Source organism: Sturnus vulgaris, chromosome 18, assembly GCF_052056855.1.
Source record: "Sturnus vulgaris isolate bStuVul1 chromosome 18, bStuVul1.hap1, whole genome shotgun sequence".
NCBI lineage: Eukaryota > Metazoa > Chordata > Aves > Passeriformes > Sturnidae > Sturnus > Sturnus vulgaris.
In genome coordinates, this window is record NC_142260.1 from 12684289 (window position 1) to 12712111 (window position 27823).

The following is a 27823-nucleotide window of genomic DNA, read 5'->3' on the forward strand; positions in this document are numbered from 1 at the left end:
TATATTTGCATATCTCTCTATTTTCTTTTTTACCTCCTTTCCAAGCTGCAAAAAAGGAATTCTGTTCATATCGCAATCTATATGAAAGATATTCCATGCTTTTGAACTATCAAGGAATTTCTAGTTTTACAAGATTCTTTTTTTAAATTGCAAAGAAAAATTGCAAAATGTTTTCAAAATTTAAATTTACGAAATCACAAAACTTTACAAAGAGATTTCTCCAGCATCACAAATTAATTTTCTGATTTGCTTTAAATTCCTCTGCTAGTAATAACTAATATTCTATTCCCTTTTTTACCAGTGATGAATATTGGGCGAATTTTTCAGAGAAATATTCATAATTATTCCCAGCAGGAATTACCCAAGACTCTCTAGAGTGGAACCAGGAAGTGAGCATTAGTAACCACATTATCACACCAGAGAACATCTAGTTTATTAACTGAGGTGTCAGCTTAAGTATTCAAATAGCTGAAGAAAAACAATATTCTCTGCTAAGTATTGGTCCCTCACTGGTCCCCTCTCTGTGTGTTAACAAGAAAAGGAAAAAAGCAAAATCAACACTGCTCCCATCACCTCCCCAGCCCACCCTATTCTCTCCCCCAGAAAACCAAGCATCCCTAATACTAATTTCAATAAGAGCCTCTGATGCAGCAACATCTTGGGGACATATCTAACTTTCAGGATGAGTCACATCCCTGTGACTCAGAATCAATAGTAATTTTAATGTGCAAAAAAAAATTAAGATGGCTCAGGATCCTTACTTAGCATCCTGTTTCAATAGACACTGTCTCATGGTTTTACCAGCAGAATGAACAGAAGCTCAGCTGCCTTGATAAAATGATCATGGGAGAGAACTTTCCCCCATGGAATCTATGGATTCTTGAAACTGTGGAAATTCATCCAAAAAGAATATATCCAAAGATCAACAGACTCCATACTGCCAAAAATAGTGTAGAGTCTTTCTTATTTTAATTAAAATTAAACAGTACCCTAAAATAATTGGAAATAATCAAACAACTTTGCCCTATTCCTTTCTGTTCCTTTCCACTAACCATGTGCCTCCAAAATGTCATCTTGTCATCTGTTTAATATAATGTGTATATGAGGAAAAAGTTGTGTCCAGGTACCCATTCTAACACTTATATTGTCACTGTTGCAAATCCTGTGCAAAAAATCCTGTATTTTCTCCAGTGCATTTAGAATGGGTACCTAAAGTTAGGTACCAAAGTATGCGAATTTGTGCTGCTGTTTTCTATCTTGTAGCAAGCAGAATATTTGGCATTAAAACGGCCACCATCTTCTGCTTGCAAAAACACAATGCAAGAAATTTTATATACTCCCCAGAGACTAGGTTGGATTCCTGTTGGAAAGAAACCAATATGAAGTTGATAGTGGTGACTGGCTAACCCTAATAATTATCAATGTGAAAGTGAAGGATGAAAAGGAAATGCACACTATTAGAACTCAAAAAGAAACAAATTCTAATACTGTTTCCAGGGAGATCTGGAAAACTGGGGGGTTTTAAGAATCAAGACATTTTATTTGGAATTCATTCATTTAGGCCTTTAAAATTTTATTTTGCTTATATTTATTAAAAATAGAGAGATATATACATATGTAAACGTATTAATAGAAAATATTATATCTTTATTTTGATAAAGAGAATTAAGCATAGGTATGTGACCTAAATACAGGAGTTTAATTTAAAAAAACCCAATAGTAGTAATAATAATAATAATAATAATAATAATAATAATAATAATGGCAAGAGAGGGCAGGAAACAAAATCCCTTCCATCCACAGACTGTTGCACCAGACACACCAAGCATCTTTAAGGATATCCAGGAGAACATGAGCCTGCTCAGCTGACAGTTTCTTAGACTGGAGAGACCTCTGGATGGCCAAAAGCTGCTGCATTTTGTCTGTGCTAGGAAGGAAGTGGCAGAGGAGAAAAGCTGTGTGTAAGACACACATCACCACCACAGTGCTGCACTCGTAAGTGAGGAGATTGCAGATGTGCAGCCCACACTCCATCCCCAGCAGCTGCTCTGGCCTCGGGGGGTCCTGGAGCAATGGATTCAATAATCACTTGGATTAGCTCCTTCAGAAAACTGTAAAACTCCACAGCCCAGAAAATGTTCAACCACAGAGAAGTGGTTTTCAATTCCATAAATGTCCCTATAACAAGAGTCATCCAGGGATCTGGAGGATTTCAGTTCCTTCACAGCCATCCTGGAGTGACAAGGGAAACCAAGGGGACCCTTTCATATTTTGGACGCCAAGCATGGCCCAGATTCCTTTACCAGCAGCCATCAGGCCAGGGTCCATTGGCCTCAGCCTCCAAATTCAGGGAGGCAAGACAGGAATTCAGTAAACATATCAGGTGGAAGAGATACAAAAATCAAATGATGCAACCCATCACAATATTGCTTTTGGTGTGGTTGCATTTTTGTGCTAAGCCATGACACTTAGAACACCCATACATAGCTCACCAACAATTTTTGCCCTTTTTGTACAATAGTTTAATTTGTCTCATGTAAAACTCCTATAGTGTTGGTATTATAATACTAACTGCAATTGCAGGTTCATGGAGATGTAAACTCAGGGCAAGAGAGAAGAAAAGTCTACCTGTCAATTCTATCTAACAGCCTGCTTCTTGGCTGTTATGTACATATGAATATCATTGTATAATATGTGTATATGTATATCTTATATGTCCTTCTGCATTTCCACTACCTATAATCTTCTGCAAATATGATGTTGACTGTTCAACTCTATTAAACTCATAAATTTTGAGGAAGGCTTCAGTTCTCAGCTGTCCTTAGCTGCATGATACAGATGTTTTTCTGACTAAAAGCAATTCTGATCATTCATGCTCACAAATTTTCCCCTTACCATTGAGTTGTGTGTTTCTCTCATTAATATTTAAATATGCTTTGCCACAAACATGGGGATCAAACAAAAAAAGCTTTAACCATTTAAATAAAGTCTCATTTAAAAAACTTCAATTACTTTGTGATAGGAGAACACTAACACTCATACTCCCTTTCCCTCTCTCACACACACAGAGCATGTCTCTTAAAGCAATATCACGGGAAAATAAAACTTGAAAAGGCTGTCGAGGACAAAAAGTATGACCTTTCATAATCAGAAAATTGTTTTTAGATGTTTAAAGAATTCTAGACATAGACTTCCTTGTAAAATTTTTAAATTCAAACACTGAAATTACAAAGGTAAGCTTTTTGCATAAGGTCTTGCTGTAAGCATTCTACAGATGATGCCTCAAAACATGAAATACTTTGCAAATTGAAAAGCAGGATCAGAAAATAAACAATAAACTGTTCTATTTATGGAATAGAGAGAAATAAAACATCACAGCAATAATAGAAATAAAACCTGAAGCTACATTAAATGCACCTTATAAGAGGAGTTTGTACCTTCAAGAACTTCAGCATGAACAGTAGATGTAAGCACATAGAAAAAATATATTCTCAACTACAGCAGATGAGCTGCCTAAATTCCCTTACTTATTTCAAATTAAATCTAGGAAATGCCATTGAAATGCATAAAAGACGGATCAAAGACAACAAATCCAGGTCTACTACATAACATTATGAAATGCACGGCCATAAGATCACTCTGAAATAATATGGTTGTCAAGCAAACCAAAGCAACAGGGTAAGTTCAAACATAAGTTTCTTGACTCTAATAGTGTACATGGGGCATTCAAATTAGCAAAGACAGCATCTGACTCTGACACAGTCTCTCCCAGACAGAGTCCAGTTGGTTGTGGGGTTTTGTTTGTAATAAAAATTCCATTGTTCAGCTTTCCATTTGAACATGTACATTCATCTAATTTTGTTTCTGTTTGTCCATTTTTTAAAATTAATAATTTAAATGTCCCAAACAACTTATAATCTCAAAAGAGCTCAACATTTTTCTTCTTTGCCTTTAAAATATAAGTATTTTCTATTCCCTTGACTTCAAAGGATGACAAAGATTAATACTGTGACAGACTATTTGATCTTCACTATTATTAGTTGAATGCATATAAGTTCAAAGGTGACAATCTTTGCTTTTTAAACCTAAGAACTTGAGAATTACTGAAAGAAAATTAGAGTAATTATTACGTTATCTTCCAGCTCTCAGGCATAGGAGGAGCAGAGTTCATTAAAGAAGTGACTCAGTATAGTAATTAATTAATTTTAATTCAACATTGTAGGACATGTGCTGTGTGCAATATTAGTAAATACATATCTCTTTGCCTACATATAAAAAATTTGCATAAACTAAGATATGAGATAAACCCAGTTTATTAAAACAAATAAAGAGGTTACTTAGAGAGTATTTCAGATGTATTGTGACATAGTTTAATGTGTTTTCATCAAGTAATCCACCAGCACCTTGAATCAAGGGACAAATATTTCTACAACCATAAGTGATTTAATTCCTGGAATTTTGGAAGTGATGAAGTACCAGACCATACAACTCATTCACAAGAAATTATTTCCGACACAATTTTGTTGCTCTCAACATGTTTACATGTGCAATTGAACTTCAACTAGAGAAATCTGAAGTCTCCTTTGAAATTCACACGAGTCACCAACAGAACGTTGGCTTCCATGTAGGCAGGGAATGTGAGTGAAGTGCTGCTGGTGGCACTGTTTCCTGAAGCCCAGCTCTCATGGGCTCACAGGGGCTTGCTGACTTCTCTTGGTGGTTGGATCCTTGTGACATAATCGTCATTGAATTTTTGCCAACAGTGGAACAAAAATTAAGGAAAATAAAAGAAAAAAATCAGAAAAATAAAAACATTACAATAATCTGAAGACTAAACTGCCCTGCTAGTTGTCTGTCTCTGGTACTGTTGTTTTGAGGTCATATCACCAGAGGTAGCATTTTATAAAGGAACATATGATGCTATTGAAATGAAATTAAATTTTTTCTTCTTTAGCAAATTATTAATACATCTGCTGTTTGCATCACAATGGGAAAAGTATCTTTGCTGCTAAAAATTACTTGATTAAAAAAATAATTTCAATGACCATAGTTGCACTAAGGGTTGATCTATCTGGTGAAGCAGAGTTGACACAGTGAGAAAATTTTCATAGCACTGTTATTATATCCAATTATGTCTGGAGAACAGACAGGTTATCTCTGTTAAATTAAGGGCTTTTTCAGTCCTCAAATATATGCACTGGTAAGAGTACAGTGGATGATGGGAAAACCTCACTTGTTCCTCCGGGTAGAATTCAGGATACATGAGACATTTCTTTGACAGATTCCCTCGAGCAATGCAGCCCTCAGCTTAGTCCCTGTGTTACCCAGCTCCTGCTACACCACACAGCATCTGCCAAGAAAATATGATTACACTCCATCAAATCCTAAGGCTAATCTGAAAATCACAACTGAAAGGGGTAGAGTTAGTAGAACAAAGCAATCAATAAACATTAAGAGGTGAAAGCTGTGGGATAGGTCCAGGACTTGGGGAATGTCCTTTGTACTGTAGTTTCTTTCACAGGCTCTGTAGATGGTGCAAAATACACATCAGTTTAAGATGTGGCTCTCCTGTACTTCAATGCAGGAAAGGAAAACCTGAAGCTAAGGAGAAGAGCAATCATTTATCCCTGGCATTTTGATACAAGTCCCCTTAGCTCTGAGGGGACTCTTCATCTCAGAGATGAAGATTCGATTAACAGTATGTCTATGCTATTTTATTAAAGATTTTCTCCAATGCTTTGTTCCAACTATTAAATGAGGAGACTCTTAGAAATCCACGCCAGCGATATTGGAGAAGCAGCCACATAAACTGGCTGGGCCTGGACTGCAGGAAACCCTTACCTAGAGTTAGACCTCAATTACAAACTCTCTAAAGCAGGGGGGAAAATCAATTAAATTTCACCATGGAAAAGTAAGACAAACATCTGAAAACTTCAGAGGCCCACAGTCTTACTTCTGTAACCTGGTAGAGAGGCACATCTAGTTCATAGTTGGCTCTTAAATGCCACTTGGCTGGGTTTAATCTCCAGGAAAAGGTTTCTTTGCTGTGAAATTTGCCACATAAGTTTTTGTACAGTTATCAGTAGATTCAAATTATATAAAATTCTCCTAGTTAGTTCAATTTCAGTATAGCTATAAAAGTATTATATATATATATATATATATATATACATAAACATTTATAACTCTCCGATGATGTCCCTCATTAGCAAACAGTCACTTCACAATAACATCTTTAAATTGTTTCAGGCTTCCTTAGAGTTAAGTGGCAATCTCAAGAATAGCACATATGTTCCTCTATTTTAGCCACCAGCATAAAAAAACCCCAAAAAACAAATTGTCACTTTACTTTAGCATTTGTCATGAGGCATCATAAAATATGTGATATTTTTCATACCCATAATTCTCACAAACTGGGCACCACTTTTTTTAGAATTTCAGTCTAGTATAAAAGAAACTGATCCATTAACTACTGAAACATTTTCTGTGTTACAAATACATGTCAAGAAGCCAAAATACTCCTGAAATATAGAGACTTTTGAGAAAATATATATTGCTATAATAAAGTTAGCATTCTGCCTGTGTGCATTTGTTCATATGAGCCCAGTACTGACAGGTAACAGGAATGAATAACAGCCTGACCAAAAACTCTTGGGTTTCCCAGTATGATTTCCAGCTATCTAGTGAGAAAATTTAGAATCTATTTTTATGATTAATATTGATCTTTACTGCAACCCTCTGATTGCAGAAAATATCCAATATATGTGGAGGTAAACTGAAAACTTCAAAATCATCATTCAGTTGTTCATAATATCATAGCAAAGAATTTTTTTCTTTTCCTGTTGAGTAACAAGAAGTACTGTATCCTGTAAATACTTCTTCCTATTTATATAATAGTAGTTCCATTTTTTAAGGGAACACACCACGTGTGTGGAACAATTTATTTGTGGCAGCCATTCTGCCCTTTGATAAACCTGGAGATTGTATGTTTCTATGCATTGATCTCAACTTTTTCTGAAAAGTTTTTTATGTTCTGTATGGATTCATGACATTTTTACCCATTACTCATTTCACTCAAGCATTTTTTTTTTCTCAGTTTGAATGAGGGAAGAAACATAGTTCAAAAACAGATGTTTTTTTAAAATGTGCATTTGCTTAGCTTTTGGGGAGAGAGCACCTTTTGACAAAACTATATCTCCCTATATATCTCTGTATCTCTACATCTCTCTCTTCAAAAATAAATATAAGAGCAAATCTGACCAAGGTGAGCCAAAACCAACACTCTCTTCTTCAAAGACAAAGGGCCAAAACTAGCTTTAAAACAGTACAAATCTCCACCTCCTGTTAGAACCCTAAAAAACACAAATAATGCTCATGGGCAAGCGTTTTTAAGATAGTACCTAGAGAATACAAGAAACACACAGTAGTGAAGTTTCCAAAGGGAGGAAGAGAGGATGGATGGAAGGGTGATGGAAGGAAACGTGCTGGGTTTTGGTTGGGGCAGGGCTCACTAGATGGCACTGGCACACACCCAGAGAAGGCTCTCAGCGGGGTCACACTCCTAGGGGAAAGAAAAGCTGCATCTTTGCAGTTCCTTGTTGGCCTTTGTCTTTCTGGGATGCTTGCTGAACTGGAAATGCTTTAGGGTGTTAATAGTTTAAGCAGAGAGCTTCTCTGGGAACAGCAATATGCTTTAGGTAGAGCATCCAAGTACAGACATGGTCTGAATGTTGTAAATAGGATTAGTGGCATCAAAAATATACCAAGCATTATTTTCCATTCAAATATAAGGTTCTTATATCAAATTTTGCACATGGTACATATTTTAAATTTACTTACACTCAATTTCAGTTATGTTAATGTCCACAGGTAATTTTTGAGTTGCTTATTTGCTTATCTGGGCAATGATAGGTAGGAACTGCCAAGAAATTCAGAATTCAAGTTAGGTAGTTATGAGAACATTTCTTTGGGACACCCCAACAGAGTGTTCATCCCCCAGGCTTTCACCTTGCAAAGCTGTGGAGCCTGACTTTTGTCCAGCTCCATGCAGTCTCCTCTCCCATGAGACACTGTAGTGGAGAGAATATGAAGCACATCATCTTTACAATTCCTTGAAACACTGCTTTAGACTGATATAAATAGACAGATGCTAGCATGTTTTAAAGATGCAGATCACATTATTATTAAAGCAGACAAAAATTATGATAGTGTTCTAAAAATGAATGGAAGCTGGATAAAGCATTGTAACACAAACTTCCCTATATTAAGGAGCATCAAATCACTGTCTGTGAGGCTGAGGGGGTGGGGGGAGTATTGTGGCAGAAAGAGCTATTATAAGAAAATAACACAATGCTATTTAAATGGATCTATTACCTGGCACAGAGTACAGACCATTGCTAAGAATAACAAATTCAGAAATCTTGAATAAGCTGCTTATTTATATGCAACTAAATGGTTTGGAAAAAGAGGAATGATTCCACTCTGTTTTCCTTTGTTTAAATAGATTGCTCTGTTGGTATTGGTTTTGTGTAAGGAATTCAAGCAGATGAGACCCTTTGTTACTAGAGCTGCTTGAGTCCACAGTTACACTAAGCCCTGGGGAACAGCTACATGTTGACAGAGAACCAGGTCTCTGGTTTGAGCAGGTTGCACACTATATAATTTTGAAATCTATTATTACAGGTAAGACTAAAAAACCCAACACTTTGTATGAATCTGAATGTGTACATTTTTAACATATCCAGCAGGGTTGTCAGGGCTCATGCTTTGAGAAGGAGGTAACACACTTGGTGGAAGGCTCATATCATCTCTGGACCTCATTTGAGGTTACATACTATTATAGAGAGAGATCTGCTTGGTCACCTGCCTCCTCATGTCACCAAAGGAAAAACTTTATTCTTCTATCTCTTCCATTGTTGCTTGTTGTCAAAAATGGTACCATTTTCCCGTGCTGATGATGGAAATACAAAGCATTTGCTCACAAGTGATAAGGAAGAAAATAACAAACCTTCTTTGACAACTGCAAAAAAAAATAGAAAAGAAAAAGGAGTGTCAAAGCTTAGGTAAATGTTTTGAAAAAATTGGAGGATTATAATATTTCCAAGCTTACTGAGAAATTCCTAAGTTTATTAGTATAAATTACTTTGTAGCTTCAATCCATAGCAGACCTTTTTGACTTTGTAGACTACATTCCACCCAGGAAAATTAGAGGCTTTGAACTCCCATTAAAGTAGAGTTCTAATATTAAAAAAAGCAGAAGAAATTTCAAGAAATCCAGGAGAGCAAAGAAAAACATTATTTTGACATAGCAGTCCAGTCACTACTACTCTAAACTATAATTCTGGCTAAATAGACACCATCTGTATTAAAAAGTATTTTATTTCCCATTGTCCAAATCTTTTTTGCTTTTCTTTTTTTTGGATAATCTTGTTCTTCAAATAGATTCCCACAAAATTCCTGATTCAATCACATTCACCTCTCAGTTATTCTCTTCTCAAACTGAACATTTGCTTTTCCCCCACAAACAGATCCAAAAGCTTCCAAAGCTTCTCCATAGTAATGAATAGTTTCATTCTTGTGGATAACCACTCAAAAAAAATTTAAAAAGAAAGAATAAAAAAAAAGTCAGAAGTTTAAATAAAATAAACCACCTTAAATTGATGAAATCTGCTGCTCCTCCCCAGACAGCATCCCACAGAACACACACACTGGATCAGCCGACCTTTGTTGGGGAAAAGGAAGATAATGTCCATAGGAGCACAGTGTAAGTCCTGATGTAACCCAGAGAAGTAATTCCACTGCACAGGCTACAAAGAGCAACACAAATATCACTTTATACACCCTTGAGAGCTTTGACAAGTACATGAGTTTGCTATTATGAACTCCTTCAAGAATGAAAATAAGAGCATCTGAGCTCTAGACACATTAGTTAATGTTTCCTCCTTTCCATAGGACACGTCAGTGAATGCTGAGATGGTTAAATGACATTCAGGGTAGGTAGCTAGATAAAAAAAGAGATCTTTTATTACATGACATGAGAACCCAACACAGCTTTTCAAATTGCAAATATGTAAACAAATAGAGACATATAACCTGCTTTTAGTTTACTATTGAGTCCAAGGTACTTACAAATAGTCTCGCTGCAAAGAGAAAAAATTCAAGTCAGTTTCTTGAAACAAAAAGTTACAAAGAAGGAAATATGTAAAATTTCAACTGAGTATGGTGTATTTAAAACTCTTTTACACTTTTGTGCCAAAATGTCTCTTTAATAAAACATTTTGTAAGAAACAAACATGTAAATAGACAAATCCACAAAGAAAGTTGCTTCATCTTGATTTCTTAGAATTAGGTACATAATGAAACATCTACAAAATTATAAAATTCTGTTGACTGCAACTAATGCTTTTTTTAATAAGAAATTGTGGATTTTTTTTTCTACTTCGCTTAAAAATTAAGGTAATTTGCCAGTACACATAGTGGTTTTGATCAGTCAGAGCACACTTTGGTTCCATTATCACAGCTGCCTCTCCTTCTATAACCTATTTATAAAGAAAGAGCACACGTGCAAGGAAACCTTTAGTTTTTAACAATCCCATTTCCCTCAGCATAGTTATTTTAAACTTATACCCATGTAAGAGGGGGAAATGGGACAAACAGGCATTTCTTCCCTAAAATTGACAGAAGTGAGAAAAGAAGGAAGTCTATCACCTTTAACTGGCACAAACTGATTTAAGCTGCTGGCACTGAAATCCGAAACAGGTTTACAAGATTTATTTTTAATAGCTGTTGGAAAAAAGTACATGTAGCTCAAAACACACTGCTCTAACTGGATACAAGTAAAGTAAGATAATACTTCAGGAAGGAAAAAAAAAAAAAAAAAAAAAAAAAACAACCAAAAAAAAAACCCGAGATTTTCCATAATAAATGAGATTTGTGTCTGCACTTCCAAGCAATTCTTTTAAAAGGTTACCTGTGAAGCTTCCTAGGCAGGTAACTGGCCCACGACATACCCTTGGGCCATTTCACCCACTAATTGGTCAGTGAGTCATGCTTTGTTTCTCTTTGTTGCTGCAAACACAATATATTTGGAAAAGATGTATCTATTGGAATTCCTTGTTGAGAGGATGTGTGAGAACAGAGGGAGAGGAACGAGGGAGAAGGCCCCTTCCTCTCCAACAGTGCACTTAAAGGAGAATGTGCACGAAATAAATACGTACATTTCCTTTTGTATTTATTCTGAAGTTCTTGTAACAATTTTTCTTTAGTTAATTAAAAAAAAAAACAACACAGAAGAGACAGAATGCATTATGGATCTAAAAAAAAAATGTTATGAAGAAAACCTCAGAGACTGAGAAGTTAAAAATAAAGAAAAACCTGTTAGTTAACTACCATATCCTGTAGGCTATTCACAAGAGTACCTATTTCAGTTGTTTAAAGACAACAGATACCAATCATAAGTGAAATGCAAATAGAAGTGAATGACCAAATCTGTCAGGTTTGGGGCCATATAAAGGATTGGTATAAATTTTCACTGCACTTTTGATGCAGTAGTTTTCCCAGATTAATAAACTTGCCCGTTGTTATTATTTGGCTGCAAAAGGGCTCTATTACAAGTTTGTCAGCTACATTAACACTGGCCCAAAAGGCCAGTGCCAGTGGGGAAAATGTTGCAATGCAACATCAGTTGCTATCACCTGCATATTCACATCTTCAAATCCAGGCAGATGAAAAATCAAAAACCTGCCAAATTCTGTTTCTCACCAGCCACCATCAGTCATCATACACGTGCCATAATTCAGTCATTTTTCATTTTTCATGCAAACAGTGAAACCTGACAAAGCAGGAGGTGTCTCTAGTGTATAGTATACAAAACAAACGGACACTCCTTTGCATATAAAATATCTTAACACCTCCCTGCACATTTTGCCTAAAATGTTTACGGTTCTGTAGTCAAAAAGCATTGCAGAAAAACACATCTCCTCCAAACATATCCAGACATGGGCTGTGTTGCAAAAGAATGTTCTAAGGTTGCTTAAAGAAACACTGCCAAAGATCTCACCAAAGCAGATTTAATATAAAATTGAAAGCATAAAAAGTTTGTTGTCCAGGTTTAGTCTACTACTTCTAGATGGTTAAAGCACACAGAGAAAAAGCACACTAAAAATAATCAATCTAAAACCAGAATAAACCCAAAACATTTTCTGTGTGAAGGCTTCCCCTGATCACCATAACTTTTCAAATATTATAGAGGGTGGCTTGGCAACTACAATAGTAAATTCCTTCAGGACCCTGGGATTCACCTCACTGTTTCCCAGAAACTTGTGCACATTCAGGTTCCTTAGGTGATCATGGTCCTGATCTTCACTCACAGTGGGAGGGATTTTACTCTCCCAGTCTCCATCCACTCAGGAGTGTGGGAAGAGAGGTTGCCATTGAAGACTGATGTAAGAAAGTTAAGTACCTCAGTCTTTTGCACATCCATTGTTACCTCTTCACCAGCACTGTTTATCAGAGGGGGCTCATCTTCTCTGACCCTTCTTTTCTAATAAACTTCCTGTTACTCTTTCCATCCCTTGCACCTTCAGTTCCAGTTTTGCCTTAGGCCTTCCTCACCCCCTCCCTAGACAATCACACTTCTCTGTACTCTTCCCAGATCAACTGCCTTAGTTTCCACTGCTTGTGCATTTGCTTCTTGCCCTTTAGTTTCACCAGCATCTCCCTACTCAACCACACCTTCTTGCCATGTTTGTCCAATTTCTTGTTCCTGGGAATTGCTAGCTCTTGCATTCTACAGAAGAATTCTTTAAAGACCTGCCAGCTCTGTTCAGCTCCCTTGTCCCAGGGCCAGAGGATCCCACTGACAATCTCCCTGAAGAGCTGGAAGTCTGCCTTCCTAAATTTCAGGAGCCTGCCTTTACACCCTACCTGACCTGTATTCCTCAAGACTGCAAACTCCACCAATCCATGATCACTTCAAGTCAGTCACATCCCTGATTATCTCACTTATGTTGGTGACCATCCCATCTAGCGTTGTATTCTCTCTGTTAGAGCCATCATCTGGCTTAAGAAGTTATCCCCCACACCTCCCAGAAGTCTCCTGGATTACCTACAGCTTGCCATTCTGCTTTTCCTGGAGATGCTGGGGGCTGCTGTCCCCCAGCAGGGCACAGGCCTGCCAGCAGGATGCTTCTGGCACCTGGTACAGGAAGGTTTCATCAACAGGCTACCCTTGGCCAGGCTCATGTAGTAGACCCCAAACACAAAGTTGCCTTTGCTGCCTCTGTCTCTGATTTCTACCCACAGGCTTTCTTCTGGCTCATGGCTGCTCTTCAGAGACAGCTTTTCAGGCTTAATCCCTGGCTTGATGTAGAGGGCAATCTCTCCACCTCTCCTTCCTCTCCTGTCTCTTCTGAATGGCCTGTAGCCATGGATAGCCATGTTCCAGTCATGAAGAGCATGTGGAGGAGCAACATCCAGAGTGCCTTTGCTAAAGCATATTCACAGTTGCATGCACACAGATCTAAAGAGTATGTACACGATATATGCCTGTGAAAAATTCTTCTCAAATTCAGTGAAGTACTCACACTAGATGCCTTTACATCCTCTCAGCAGGAGAAGGGTTGATCCTCGAGGACTGGGGGTATCAGCCCAGAATCTGTCATCCTCCTTGGTCAGTGGTTCTCCTGCTACAGCAGAAGTTGGAGTTTGCTGCCTCTGACAGGTGCTCAGAGGGTCCCTGTTAGGACTGCAGCTTACAGTGCCACGGGACAGTGGGCTTTAGTCATAACATTACTCCAACCTGGAACAATTTGAGTTGATAACTTTCTTTGAAAGTTTGATATCAAAAATATTATTCCACATGGGTTTCTCAGGCAAGAAAAATCAGTTTCCAAACATCTTTGTTAAAAAAAAAGCAGGAACTTGTTAAACAACTTTAGTCCTGGGAACAGAGAGTGTTTCCAAAAGCTCCAGAGGAGCTCAGCTCATGTGCTGTTCCTCAAGGCTGAAGCCTAACAAGTATTTCTCAGACCATATTGTGGCCTGGAGGGGGGAAGCACCACCACAGGCAGTAATTCAAATGAAACATCCAAAACAACTGCTTAAAACTAAACTACTACTATATACAAACAGCAAACATTTTTAGAATGTTTTTAGTTTTTAGAATTTTTAGTTCTCTTATATTTACAGAAGTTATAAATCCCAGTTTTCTATTAAAGGGAAAACCCTTTACCTCTGATTTACATAATCTTACATTAAGATATGCAATGTAACAGTAGCCATCTGACATATCAGGGCTTGGAATGTTACCGTGTGTGGATTTATGAAGAATATGTTTAGGAACATCAAGAACTAAAAGAAAATATATCAGTAATAAACAGATCAGTGATCCACTTGCATCTCAACAATAATTTCAGAGAAATTTAAGGAAAAAAGCATACAATAACAAGCATAACTGCAGAGTGACAACGATTCAGAATAATACTACACTTTCCTTGAAAATGTAATTAGGAGGGAGAATTCCACTAACTTGAGATAAATAGAAGAATGAAAGAAACAAGGAGCACTGAAAGAAGTTAAAGTCCTTAACAGAAAAATATTGGAACATATTTATTGAACACATGAAAATCCAAGCCAGCATCTGGAGAAGATGTATATATCTTCAACAGAATAAGAGCAAACATGTGGCTAGAGATTGTGATATTCCAGACAGAGGGAGAGAAGCTTATTTCAAAGAGAATTGGATTTGGGAATTGATAAAGGAGCCATTCCCCATGAATGAAAACAGAAAACCTCACTATAGAGCTCCTCTACACCTTCAAAGGAAATATAAAATTCTAGTCTGATCATGTAATTTATACACATAGGAAGGTGTCAAGGGAAATAGCGAGGGTGAAACAGGTAGAAGAGAAATAAAGAAGGCGAGTCTCTGTACTACTGTAATAAAATTTTAGAATAGTGTTCAAATGAAAAGATGGAAGTCAGTAATGGCATTCAACCTACTTAGACATGCTGCAATCATCTAATCTATAGAAACTTGGAAATGTAGAATATAATGGATGATTAAGAGAGATGCTACACAAGAGCACACTATAGACAAAGTCTCATATATGAGAAAAAATTATAATAAACTCGCTGTCCACCATCTAGTTTATGGGTCCATTTTTGTAATTCAGCTACCCCAGCATGGTGATCCATTTCACTTCAGCATATCCATACAGGTATAAACAATCTGCAATCTTGTGTAGGCTTTTAAACTCTTATTTTTAGCATCAAAGACTTTGACTCAACATGAGCAGAAAGGTTTTTAAATCCTTGTCCTTTATCCCAAAAGTATTTGCTGCTCCAGAGTAAGACTTTATTTAGCCCACTCTATTGATATTAATTTTCAGTTCTGCAAGTTGGAATGTCAGTGTACATTAACACGTGATCCATAAAGGGAATGCTGAGATCTCACTGGAAGTATTAGTCACTGTGCCCTGGGAATGCAGGGTGGTTTTGTTTGTGTTCTTGGCTCAAATGTCTGAGCCAGACATGTCCTGATTCTTAATAAAACATATACACAACATCGGATTCATTATCTAGAAACACTTCAGGATTAGAAACTTTCTCCAACTTATTTAGCAATTACGAACCTCCATGATACATTAATTATTTTTGAGGGGCATGAGGTCAGTGCAGTCTAACAAAATTACAGTTCCTTAAAGCATTTATTCTTTACCTATAGGCAGGTAACTAATTTTCCCTTTATCTCTTTTTTCTTAAGGAAACCCTTCAATAACTTTGCTTGTAACAAGGGGGTATTTTAGTTCAAGATTTGCACTGTCACTAACTTCTCAGTTAACTGGACAACTCATAAAGAAATCAGTCTCATCTTGAATTTATTTTTTTTAGGTTCATAATTACAACAAATCACAAGATGATTTCTCAGTCTTATTAGATAGTTACCTGGCTACTGCAGAGGTCAGTTCTACCAATTCTACTTCCAGATACATCCCTAGGTAGCATTTCATTGCCTAACCTACTCTGTCTCCTCTGCTCTCACCTACAACTACTTGGATCTCTCTATTATAGTACAACCATCAGAGTTACACTTCATTTCCCTTTTTTATCCCATACTGGCCTTTTACAAATTTACATCCAACCTGCTCAAAAATTGTCAGGAATTCCTATCCCAGAATACATTTCTTCATACATTCTGTATTTCTAACTCTGTTGGCATCCTTTTTTGTGTCCCCAGATCTTTTTTGCTGTTGTTTTGTTCCAGAAGTGGTCAGGAGAAAGGTTTATTTAAATGGAAGAAAAGGAATAGAGCTTATTATAGAGAATAGTGTTTTCTGTATTGCTGCAACTAGACAACTGCCACAGTTAACTCATCACTAACCTTTTAAGCATAAAGAGCATCTGAACTTGCTGATGTTTATTTTATAGTATTAATTGCATAAGTTGTTGAACACTTACACAGGATCATAATGAACAGTAGGAAGAAAAGGGGAAGAAACACAGTGCAATTAAAATCAAGACAAATGAAAATTACAACATCAGACAAAGTTTCAGCAGAAATAAAAAGCTGTGAAACCCTTTCTTTAGTGTTGTGAAACAATTCTCTCCATTTAGATACCTGAAGCAGGACTTCCATGCTATACAATTAAAGCATCTAAACCAATTTTTAACATCAAACATACAAAACAAAAATAAATTTGGAACTCTTCTAGGTGTGTTACACAAAGCCAAGGTGGAAATATGGGATACACCATTTACATTCACATGCATGTGTTACAAAATAATTGTCTCTTTATTAAATTGAAGTCTTATGGGAAAGGCTTTTCTGCTTCTAATATAATTAACCCCCACACTCTTTTTCAAGAGCAAATGAGTAAGCAAAATGAAAAGCCATGTTTCTCACTTGTCAACAGGTTGAAAATCAAAGGAACATTGGATATTCTGTCATCAACAGCCTGACAGATAAAACAGCCTGACAGATAAAACAGAAGTAGAATGTTAATTAGCATTTAATTTGCTTTTCCAGTAAAGAACAAAATAATTGTTTCCATTTATCTAAAGCGTTTGAAGGGAAGCAATATATTACTACAAAATAGTCTGTTCAATTTGTGCTATGTGTATTAGGATGTCCAAAGTAGGTAAATCCTCAATTCAAGAAACACTGATTTAACTTATTTTGCACTAAATAAAATTGCATATACTGATCTGTCAGCAGTTGCAGAATAATCTTCAGATTACACAGTGCTTTTGTTTGTTTTAATGAACAAGCACTTGGACCTTTTCCAGGAATGTAACATGGAAGTGATATTTCCCTCAAGTATCACTGCAGAAATCAGCTGGTACCTCCAGTGAGGGAGGAGTGAGAGCAGAGAAGAACAAAACGTGTAAATGGCCACTGCCTCACAGTTTTACACATACGAGAAGACAGAAAGTTAAATTTGAGCACAAATGGCAATTAATTAGCTTTTGTTAAAGGACATACAGAGAGGAGTCGGGAACTGTGCAGTCTTTGGCACAATTAAAACTTCTGTGAGATTTCATTTTTTTATGACGTCTGATGGAAGAGAATTTTGGAGAATTAGATGCTGCTGTTTTTAAAAATCCTGCGGACTTTTATAGCTTATAATAAAAAGGAGATAAGACAGATAAGTTTGTGAAAAGGACACTTGTGAGATCAAGAAACAGAGCTAGAAATAACAACAGCAGGGCTAAAACCAATGTGCCAAAAGAAAATGTAATGATAGTTAGGGTAAGTTCCATGTTCTACCATGTTCCTCCCTCTCCCATTTTATGTTTCAGCAGGATTTGGAGTAGCCCTCTGAAAACAAATAGCACACGGTAATGCACTATTATAAAACACCTTTTCAAAGCAGCTATTAATTCAGTTCTTTTTTTTCAGTAATACAGTCCCTAAATTTCTGTACTGTTAAAAAAATCATCAAAGTAAACAACTGCTGAAGTAGTCCTATGGCAAAAATTGTGTGAAAATACAGTAATTGTAAGAGTCTTGTGGTATACTGCATGCTTCATTCCAAGATTATGCAGCAAATGCTAAAAAAAAAGGGGGGGGGAAATATTGACATATACATGGAAATATATCTGGTTTAGGATTCTACAGAAAGCTGGAAATAAGTATACTCTGAATTCAGGTGTACTGGTCTGCCTGTTAGAGTACCAGTTAAAGATAAACAGAGCAAATACTTTGAAGGAAAGTGCAAAACTTTTGCAGTGGAAGCTTGAAAGCTACTGAACTGGAGAGATGAAAGGCATGGCAGAAGGACAGGGATGGATTAAACCAGTATTATATTGCTCTCAAACACTAATTGCAAAAAGTAAAAGGAACTGCTGAAAGCTCAGTAATTCTTTAACTTAACATTATTTTCAGAAATTTTAGAAAGGTAGTAAAAATGTGTATATTGTTATAAAAACATACACCATTTGGAATTATTACCCTTTCTTTTATTGTACTAACATTTTCAGAGAATACCTGTAAATAAAGAAGTTATCTTGGTGGTACATGTGTTACATCACACACTAGATGGGACAACAAAGTATTAAAAGATTTAATGTAGGGAAAAGATAATTGTGAAGATCTAAAGGGCAAACAAGAAGGATTGAATAATATGTCTATCAGGCTGTAAACAGGACGCTGATCATGGATAAAAGGAGAACAATTAAATAATAGTATAATTACTTCCTGTTACTAAGAGTTCATGGAAATGGCTCTTGACTGATATTTGTTAGAGACTCTTCTCCAATAATTTCATCATTATTATTTACTACAATAAAAGACAACAGCATTTATTTTAAACATTGTGTCTAAGTGGAGAGGCCTCAAATCTTAAAGCACACCTGCTGCTTAATGGGCACACATTTGTAAAATTCCATTCTTGTGTATGCACTCTTCAGTAATTATATTGGTGACTTGGGGGGAGTAAAAAATAAAAATTCAGGTGTAATAAAACTCAAAGGTGAATCAAAGCTTCAGGAAACAGTTAATAAAGAGGACCAGTGAAGAGCAGTCTTGGGGTTTAATCAGGTTCAAGGGGAAGGCAAAGTTTAGATACAGCTGGACAATTTAAATCAACTACAGGATGTAACAGCAGAAAAAGTTTTGGATAATCATTCATTAATATCCTTTACCATAATATGCAACTGTGATTAAACCCACAAATAAAAGCCAAAAATGCCTAAACTAGAACTCTGAATAAGGGAGGAAGCTAATATCTGACGACAGCTATAGGAATACAATTAAAAAATCATCTTCTTCCTTAGTATTTCAATTAAAGAAGGCTGCTGAGGAATAATAGGAGTCTTGGAAAAGAGTCACAGTGGCAATTATAAGATTGGTAAACACACGTTAGAGACAGGTTCCAGAATTTAAATCTATTTATCTTAGCAAAGAAAAGCATAAGAAGTGGTTTGACCTAATGTGTTTAGTAGCTACCCAGGGATTAATAATGTAATAAAAGAGTTTTTCAATCTCTTTTAAGAGCAACATGGACTTAGACAAATACAGAATTGACATTTTTAACTGTTACTATAACTAAGTATAATATGAAAAACTCCAAGGACTGCGGAGAATTCTCTCTCTGTAAATGAAAAATATTTCAACAGAAATATTATTGGTATATACTACCTGTAGCTTATCCCAAAATAGCCTAAAACAGTTCTGAGGCAATAGAGAAGACACTGCCATCTGGCTTTATTGCTGCTTACACAATCCTCTCAGAGACAATCACTAATTATTCCTTAAGATTTATAGATCTTCACCCTCTGCTTTCAATTCTAGAACATTCCTCTTAGCTATATTTACCTCCCAATAGCAAGACAGTGTTATTCAGTCTACCTCAGAAATTCCAGTTAATGGGTAGATAGAAGATCTGTGTTCTGCAGCAATGATTGAAGAAAGCCAAAAAGCTTCTGTTTTCATTAAGAAAACTGAAATTTTTATTTAGAAAAGAGATTGATGCAATTGAATATTCTTCCCATGTCTATCAAATCACTCGTAGCAAGACTTTATTATGAAAATCACAAACAAATGCAACGTTGGTGCTTTATAAAATAATAAACTCCAACAAAACACTATTCCTACTGTAATCAAAAGGAAACCATATTTGCATTTAACTTGAGTATATGTGAACTTCAGGGTGCTTGCTTGATATGTCCACAAGTAAGAGAAAATGAACCATTTTTCTTAGACCATGTTGAAATGCATGCCGACCACAAAAGATTTCGTATTCATATTCACCTCCCCAGGATCAGGTACCTTCTGTGACATGAGAAACTCACACAAAGACAGCATTTGCTGAACTGTCTGCACCTTCCTCCTTCAGAATTGTTCCTTGTACATTGAAGGTCAGCCTTTCTACTCCAGCTCAGGCAGCACAACTTGGCACGGAGGTTTCCCCTTCAGCCTGGAAATCAGTGTTGAGGAGTGAACTGCTCCTTCCATCCCCATCTCACATGTGCCCGTGTAGAACCTCACATTAATGACCAAGGCGTCCCAAGTTTCCTACATTTCACCTCTTGGAACAATTATTTTTACTGTAGATTTGCATCTACTTTTAGGTGAAATAGTGTTTGCCTAATTCCAGCACGGTTATCTCGAGTGTTTGTGATTACACATGAAAACAAAGAGAGCAACGATCTTTTAAAATGCTGGTAGAAGTCTGCTCCCAAATTCTTATCTTTTAACATATGTATGGTTTACACTACTTTTCAGGAACTATTCACGAAAAAACTTAATTTTATTTAGTCTGAAATCCTGATATAAAAGAAGGATTATTAATGATCCATAATTATTAATAAAGTTATTATAATAACCTGATTTATAGGACAGATATTAGAGGACTCTAGAACAGACCCAAGTCCAATTTTATGTGTCACTGCACAGATTAATACACTGCAGCTCCACTCAAAGTCAGCAAAATAGTAGCATTGTTGTCACATTTACAGACAGGGAACAATTATCACAAAACCAAAACTATTGGTTTCATCAAGACTAAGTCACCAGAACCCTTATTCAATGAAAAAGTCATGTAAGCTTGTACACATCAGCAGGCTCAGGAAAAATGTAGAATAGATTTTTTTCTACCTAAATCTAAATGTACTGCTAAACTATGTTTTAGTAGAAACTCCCAAAACTTGAGAAATAACAAGCACGTAATACAAGTCATGCAGTTCCTGAATTAACCATACTAAATTATATTAGAAAGTATATTATTGTTTTTCTTCTTTCACAATTAATTCCAGAACATTATTTGGTACTCTCCTTTGGAAGAAAAAGAAAAAGGTGGTCTATAAAGAACAAGCTTACAGCAAAACAGACCCCTCTAGCACATCAAATGTATGTTTTCTGAAAAAAAAAAAAAACCTATAAATATTCTCAAAGTATTACCAAAAAACTCTTTTCTGTGGAAATGATTCCAGTGAACAAAACAAAAAGGAGTTCTCATCCTTCATCACATATTCTCCTCTTAAACAGTGAAGAAAACAAATCTTACTTCAGAAATTTAGACAGAGTATGCAATAAAAATATTGTTGAGAAGTTGTTAAGTCCTAAAAATTTTTCAGTAGGTCTAGTGGCTTTGTGAGTTATATATGTAACTGAGAAAAGGAAAAAAAAATGACCCAACAAAACAAGAAAAGGGAAACAAGGGGATTCAATGGAAGCAAAAGAACCATTTATGTCCTAAATATGTATTTGTATGTGTCGACTTTTATTAATTCTCTGAACTGATACAGTCATCAACCTTTGCCATTTTGCAAATGACACCCACATATTGAAAAAAATTATGTTTGATGTGAGACACTTCAGTATTTCTTTTTTACATTTTACGATTTAATGTGAGGATTTCTTTTAAACCTTGTATTTATAAACAAATCCTGACGTATTTTCACAAAATACACACAAACTCCCAAAATTTCTCCCTAAATGTAACATTATTGGTTACAACTTCATTCTCCTCCTTTATTCAAAAAAAAAAAAAAAAAAAAAAAGAAAAAAAAAAGTTGCATTTAATACACTCTTTTAAGCAAATAATTATAAATCATCAACTTTTCCAAACAGGCAATGCATTTCCAGACAGAGGAGACACTATCAGTGAATTGCCTCTCCTCTTCCTCTCTGAGCACTGGGCTAAACTCACAATTTCCAACACCTTAAGGATTCAAATAGTCATGAAAAATGACATCTCTGCAAACAAAAGCACTTCAATATGAACTTGCAAAATAAGGAAAGACTTGTTTATGAGCATGTGCTACTGTACAGATGCTTACACAAACACCACAGAAAGACAATAAATTTGAGAAATAATGCAAAGAACTTTCACTAAGGTCATGCTGAATAATACAATGAATTTTTCTGATAGCACATGAGGAGAATTTTAAATGAAAAAATGTCACATACTGTCTGCTGCAGAAAAAAATGCTGGTTGCTGCTTCTTCATTAAAATTTTACCAGACAACTAATGCTTTCAACATTTAAGAAAGTTAAATAAGGATAAGGTTTTAAATGCAGACAATTCAAAAAATGTACTATAAGAATCACATGAATATTCTGGGTGTGGGGTAAAAATATCACTATAATTTATATTTAATTTTCTTATATTCATAATTTAGTGCCATATGACAATGCAAATGTTACAATAAAAATACCAATCAGTTGACCTCAAAAGCCTGGCAGTTCTTATGTATTCAGAACAATATATAAGCATGCAGTTTAAGGGTACACAGAAATCCCTTTTGTGTCAACAGGAAAATAAACATTTGCTTAAGTGCTCTTCCATGTTACTTAGCATAATATTTTATTTGGATTGCTTATTCCTATTTGAAACATAAATAAAAAGGGGAAAATAATAAAAAGTTCAAGAATAATGCAAAGAATTTGGCTGAAACACGCATGTTCTTACTGCAGTCTTCTAAATGGGTTAACGTGGACCTTGGATGCAAAATCTAGGAAACATCAAGTAGGAGTAGGAAATGATTTAATGGCAACATCTGGCATTAGTCAGGCTTCTACTGATTCATTTCTCCATTATTCAGAAAGGTTTCTGACTAGCTGAGAAGGGTTCAGAAAAAGAGTCTTAACTCTAGAAAATTATGAGCTGCGGAAAATTAAAAGTTAAATTCATTTATTTTAGAGCCCAAAAGGTAATGGAATGATTACAATATCACAGAAAGTTATGCAAACAGAGAGAGATTATATCATTGTGATTTTCTTCTACCCCACCTCCCCACTCTTGTGAGCCAATGATATGAGGTCAATTGTAGACAAATTCAGAATAAAATAAGCTACATTCTTAGCTGCATGCAAAATCCTAAACAGGCCAGTGGAACACAGCACACAGTGGAGTCATTTTCTATCACTCAGGCATCTAATATAATTGTTTAAAGATATATACATTCAAAAATATCTAAGGAATTCACAATGTTTCTCTTGGTGAAATATTCATACCCTGTTTAACAAAAGACATAATTCTAAGTCTAAATCTACAACTGGCTATGAGAAAGTTCTAACCACCTCCTCAGGAATGATTTTCCTGGTTATTGGATATGATTGTGTTTGAGAAAAGATTGTATTGCATTCTACTGAAGTTCAATTTTACGTTCTAAGATTTCAAAACTAATATTTATCATTATGAAACACTTAGAATACTTTTAGATTTTGTATAGTTTCTAGATCCAATGGATCAGACATGACTTGTGGACATTTATAATCTTAAACATACTCACATGCATTTACTGTCTTCTACTTTACTACTTACATTTATTTCTATATAATTTTGCAAATACACATATTAATTTGCTTAAATCACATTTTTCTTTGTGTGTTTGAAATAATCTTATATAAAATCTCCACAGTGCCATACATACCATTCTCCTTTGTTAAGTATCTCATCTTTGTCACCATTCTTGGCTATTATGAAAGAATTCCACACCAACATTTGTCCCCAAGAAGGAAAGATAAAAGTACAAAATATCCCTTCAGATTGGAAGACCTTATATGTCTCTCTTCATGTTCTAAATTATACTACAAAAATGTCTCTGCTACAGTTCTGTTAGTCTTAATATCCCTGTGCTAAGTGTGTGTTACTCTACTGTAGTCTGCTTGCATAAAGGTGGGGGTTCACTACTGCTGGATCCATTAATAAAATTAAAATTAAAAAATAATAATAATCTCTTACATGCCTCTGCTGCCACAGCGTCATCCTGATACACTCAAGTGTCATTTGCAATGCTCTCCAAAAATAAAGGCACAACCAGTCAAAATATTTACATACTTCCTCATTAAATATTTCCCACAGAGACTTAACAGGCAGAAGTAAGCCATGATGAGTACGTTCACTTAACTTCAGAAAATTACTTTAAGAATTTCCTGGCACACAGAAGGAAGAAAACCAAGCCAGACAATAATTTCTGGAATGTAATGTAATGCCATTAGTTTTCCTTTTTCTCTGTCCCTCAGAAAGGGGATTCCCACCTCTTTTCACAAAATTCCACATCTAGCAGCATGATCCAACTTACCAAATGAGCCCCCTGCCTCAGCAGGATAGAGAAGTTTGGGGTTCTTTTATTTTGATGGATAATGTCTGTTCACATAGGTCTTTCCTTCATTCCATTACCTAGACTAGGAAAGGAAACAAATCTAACATCTGTGTTAGCTGTTTTAATTTGGATTCACTGCAGGAAACTAATGGGAGAGATGCTCTCAGTGGTTTGATATTTTCATCTTCCAGCCATATAAGAAACAGTATATTTCTTGCAAAATGAAAAATAATCTATACAGAAACATTCATACTGCAGGGCTACTAAATTAATTTCTGCTCTAAGTAAAGTAAATAGACTGGTACCTCCATGAATATGTAGACATTTGTTTAAAAAATAAGCCCTGTTTAATGATACTTAATTTAGTGGAACAGTTTGAAAGGGATATTTATTTCCTAATTGCCTTGTTCTGCTAAGTGCTCAGCACTCATAACACAGAAAAAATTAGAAGCATTCAGGTACTTTTAAGGTTCGACTTCTATAGCAGACTATAGATATCAGAGTTAGAAATGAAGGGCATAAAGCAAACAAATGAATTCATGTACCATCAGAATTGGTGTACAGAGGTTAAAGAAAAAATGATTACTAACAAGTCATACATATGACAAAGACAGAGGAAAACAACCAACCCAGAAAATTAATCAGCTTATAAATTAATCTTCTTACCAGAGAACAAATTGGAGTCTGAAGTATTGCTTTCAATATTCCAGAATGCTAAAACTTTCTCCTGGAAGAATATTGACATGGTATAGAAAAATTTCTGAACTCCTGAGGTAGGTAGGTCCTGAAATAAGGAGGAAAAAGGTTTTTTCTAATTCCATTTATGTAGTTCTACATGTTTATTTAGCTCATTAGAGACAGTAATACCTTAGACTGTATCTTGATTGGCTTGCTCAGAGTGTTAAGACAGAACTTATATGGCTGTAAACTTTATAACCATTTAAGCACCAAATATATTTCTTCCATAATGCTATAAAAACAAATTTTAAAGGGAGACCTGATTACAAAAAGAGGGTGTGGTGGTGTGCATGAATCAATGTCATTAATTATCTATATTTATTCACTTTCCTTCTGCCTGAAAAAGGCCTAGATTTTAGCTATTTACTTATGCATATTAAAATGCTTTTTCTTCATAACTCATCCTTCAGTCTATCAGTTTACAAATCATAGCTTGGAAACAACCTGTTTAGACATTTATTTGGATGACCAAAATTCAGTCATTCACACAGCCAAGCATATAAAAAAAAAAAGTGGTTTGTTTTATTTTTCATTTCTCTTGCTGTCTAATGGACAGTTTATGCATGAGCATTTTCCTTGCTGCTGTGGACTCTTACCATATTCCACCATACCTTATTGAATCTAACACGAGTAGTGACAACTCAGGGAGAAGTTCTTTCCTAGCTCAACCAGAGCTAGCGTTTGCAAGCAGGTAAATTCCAAACTGTGAAATAGAGATCACTCCAAAGACTTACAGAGACACAGAACAGTAAATTTCAAGAGTGCAGCTCAGTATTGGGTTATTTGCAGAAGGTGTGTAGCCATACCATGAGCCAAAAACAGAGCAAACCCAGTAAATCAGGGGAGGAAGCATTAGGACAAAGTCTCTGTATCGTGTCAGCTTTACTATTCTCTAGTTGTCTTTCAGAATTTCCACCTACCTGAGAGAATAGGTCATCTCTCTTTCTTAATTTTGATCAGTAAAATAATGATTAATATTTTAAATCACCTCACAGATAGATCTGAAGTATTGAGGTTTCTTTAGTCAGCCCTTGTGGTCTCCCACTACAAAGACATCTATATTGCATATCCTTGTCTCTAAATACTTTTACAAATCTTAAATAAATTGGAAAACCTCTTCAGGAAGAGTTTTAAATTTCTTTAAGTCCCTCATAAATTTTACAAAATCATCCTTACTGGGGATTTACAGTGATGTACTTTTATTTGTATATTATAGGCAGGAAGAAAGAAAGAAAACATACCCTATAAAGCTATGAAGTAAATCATCTATAAACTAAATTTATAGACAACCATGTGGTATCAATATTTAAAAAAAAAAAAAAACTCTCTCAAATATATAGATCTTAATAGTGCTGGGATTATCCATGACTGTTTTAAAATTATTACATGTTGAGAGTATAAAGTTTTAAACAAAATAAATATAGTTAAAACATGATACAATGATACTTGATTTCATTCCTTCCTTATGCTTTTCTAGCTATGAATGATTTCTGGAAAAAATTACCAATCAGAAAGCTTCAATTTCACCCTTTTCATCATGCAAGTGAAAATTTGAAAAAAAAAAATTCTCAGAAACTTTTCAAAGCATTTAGATTAATCTAAAAAAGCCTGTGAAAAATACACTGATAACACATAGCAACTTACCAGGTAAAGAAAAGAGAAAGATACCTGCAGCAGACTATTTTGAGAGCAGCTATTTTCACAGCCGTTCATAAACTTTAATTTGTCTTTTGTTCCTCAGCTGGACCTGTCCTTCACTTTATTTCCTGGGAAAATACAAGCAGAGACCACTACAGCTCCTTTGTGTCTTTTAACCAGGACAATCTGAATTTTCCATTTGCAATAACGATTTCATAAGAATGCTTTGAGAAAAGTAAATGGAAGCAAGCATTTAGTAGAGGCAAGTTTTATTGCTCCACTTACACCAACGATTTCCCATTACTTCCAAGTCCTTATCTAAGGAAATTTCCATGAATGCAAAAGTGGCAATACTTACATTTCAGACTGCTGTGTGTGAAATAACTGAAAAAAACCAATGCAGCAGCTGGTATCAAACTGGTTACATTCTTCCTTAGAAGTCTTTATAGCAACTCTAATTATATAATAAAATACATTAAAGATGTTTTTATAGGCACAATACCTCAGGCATAGTGCTTCCTTCCTAAACTGGGGCTGGGGAGAGTGAGTCTGTGCTGTTTAAGCTTCAGGGGACACTGTGTCACAGTGAAAACAGCCAGTACACAAATCTTCTGCCTCCTGGCTGACCACTTCATTCTTTTGTCTGATGTGCAGTGGGACAGATTTACATGGCAATTTTGCCAATTTTCTTTTCTTCTAATGTACTCCTCTAGTACAGTAGCAGCAAAGAGAGCACAGTGATGTTGTGGCCAAGCCAAAAGCCAGGTCTTAGTCTGTGTACAGTGACCAGGAAAGGAAAGGTGCCAGGCTCTTCTCTCACCCCCACATATTCCTACACCTATAACCTCAGAGTCTCAAATAAAAATAAAACTATCAGAATAATTTCATGTGATCCAAA

The 27823-nt window shown here is 35.6% G+C and overlaps 2 long non-coding RNA genes across 2 annotated transcripts; both read right to left on the bottom strand.

Moving 5' to 3' along the window:
* Positions 1-1769: 1769 nt before the first annotated feature.
* Positions 1770-10198, bottom strand: LOC148221758 (uncharacterized). Its single transcript, XR_015807523.1, has 4 exons — positions 9651-10198; positions 8008-9019; positions 7840-7918; positions 1770-5350 (listed from the first exon to the last, which is right to left on the bottom strand). It is a non-coding gene; the product is annotated as an uncharacterized LOC148221758 (long non-coding RNA).
* Positions 10199-20078: 9880 nt separating this feature from the next.
* On the bottom strand, positions 20079-27453 carry LOC148221759 (uncharacterized). The gene is made up of 4 exons (XR_015807459.1): positions 27284-27453; positions 26932-27053; positions 25216-25333; positions 20079-24631 (listed from the first exon to the last, which is right to left on the bottom strand). It is a non-coding gene; the product is annotated as an uncharacterized LOC148221759 (long non-coding RNA).
* Between the last annotated feature and the right edge of the window lie 370 nt (positions 27454-27823).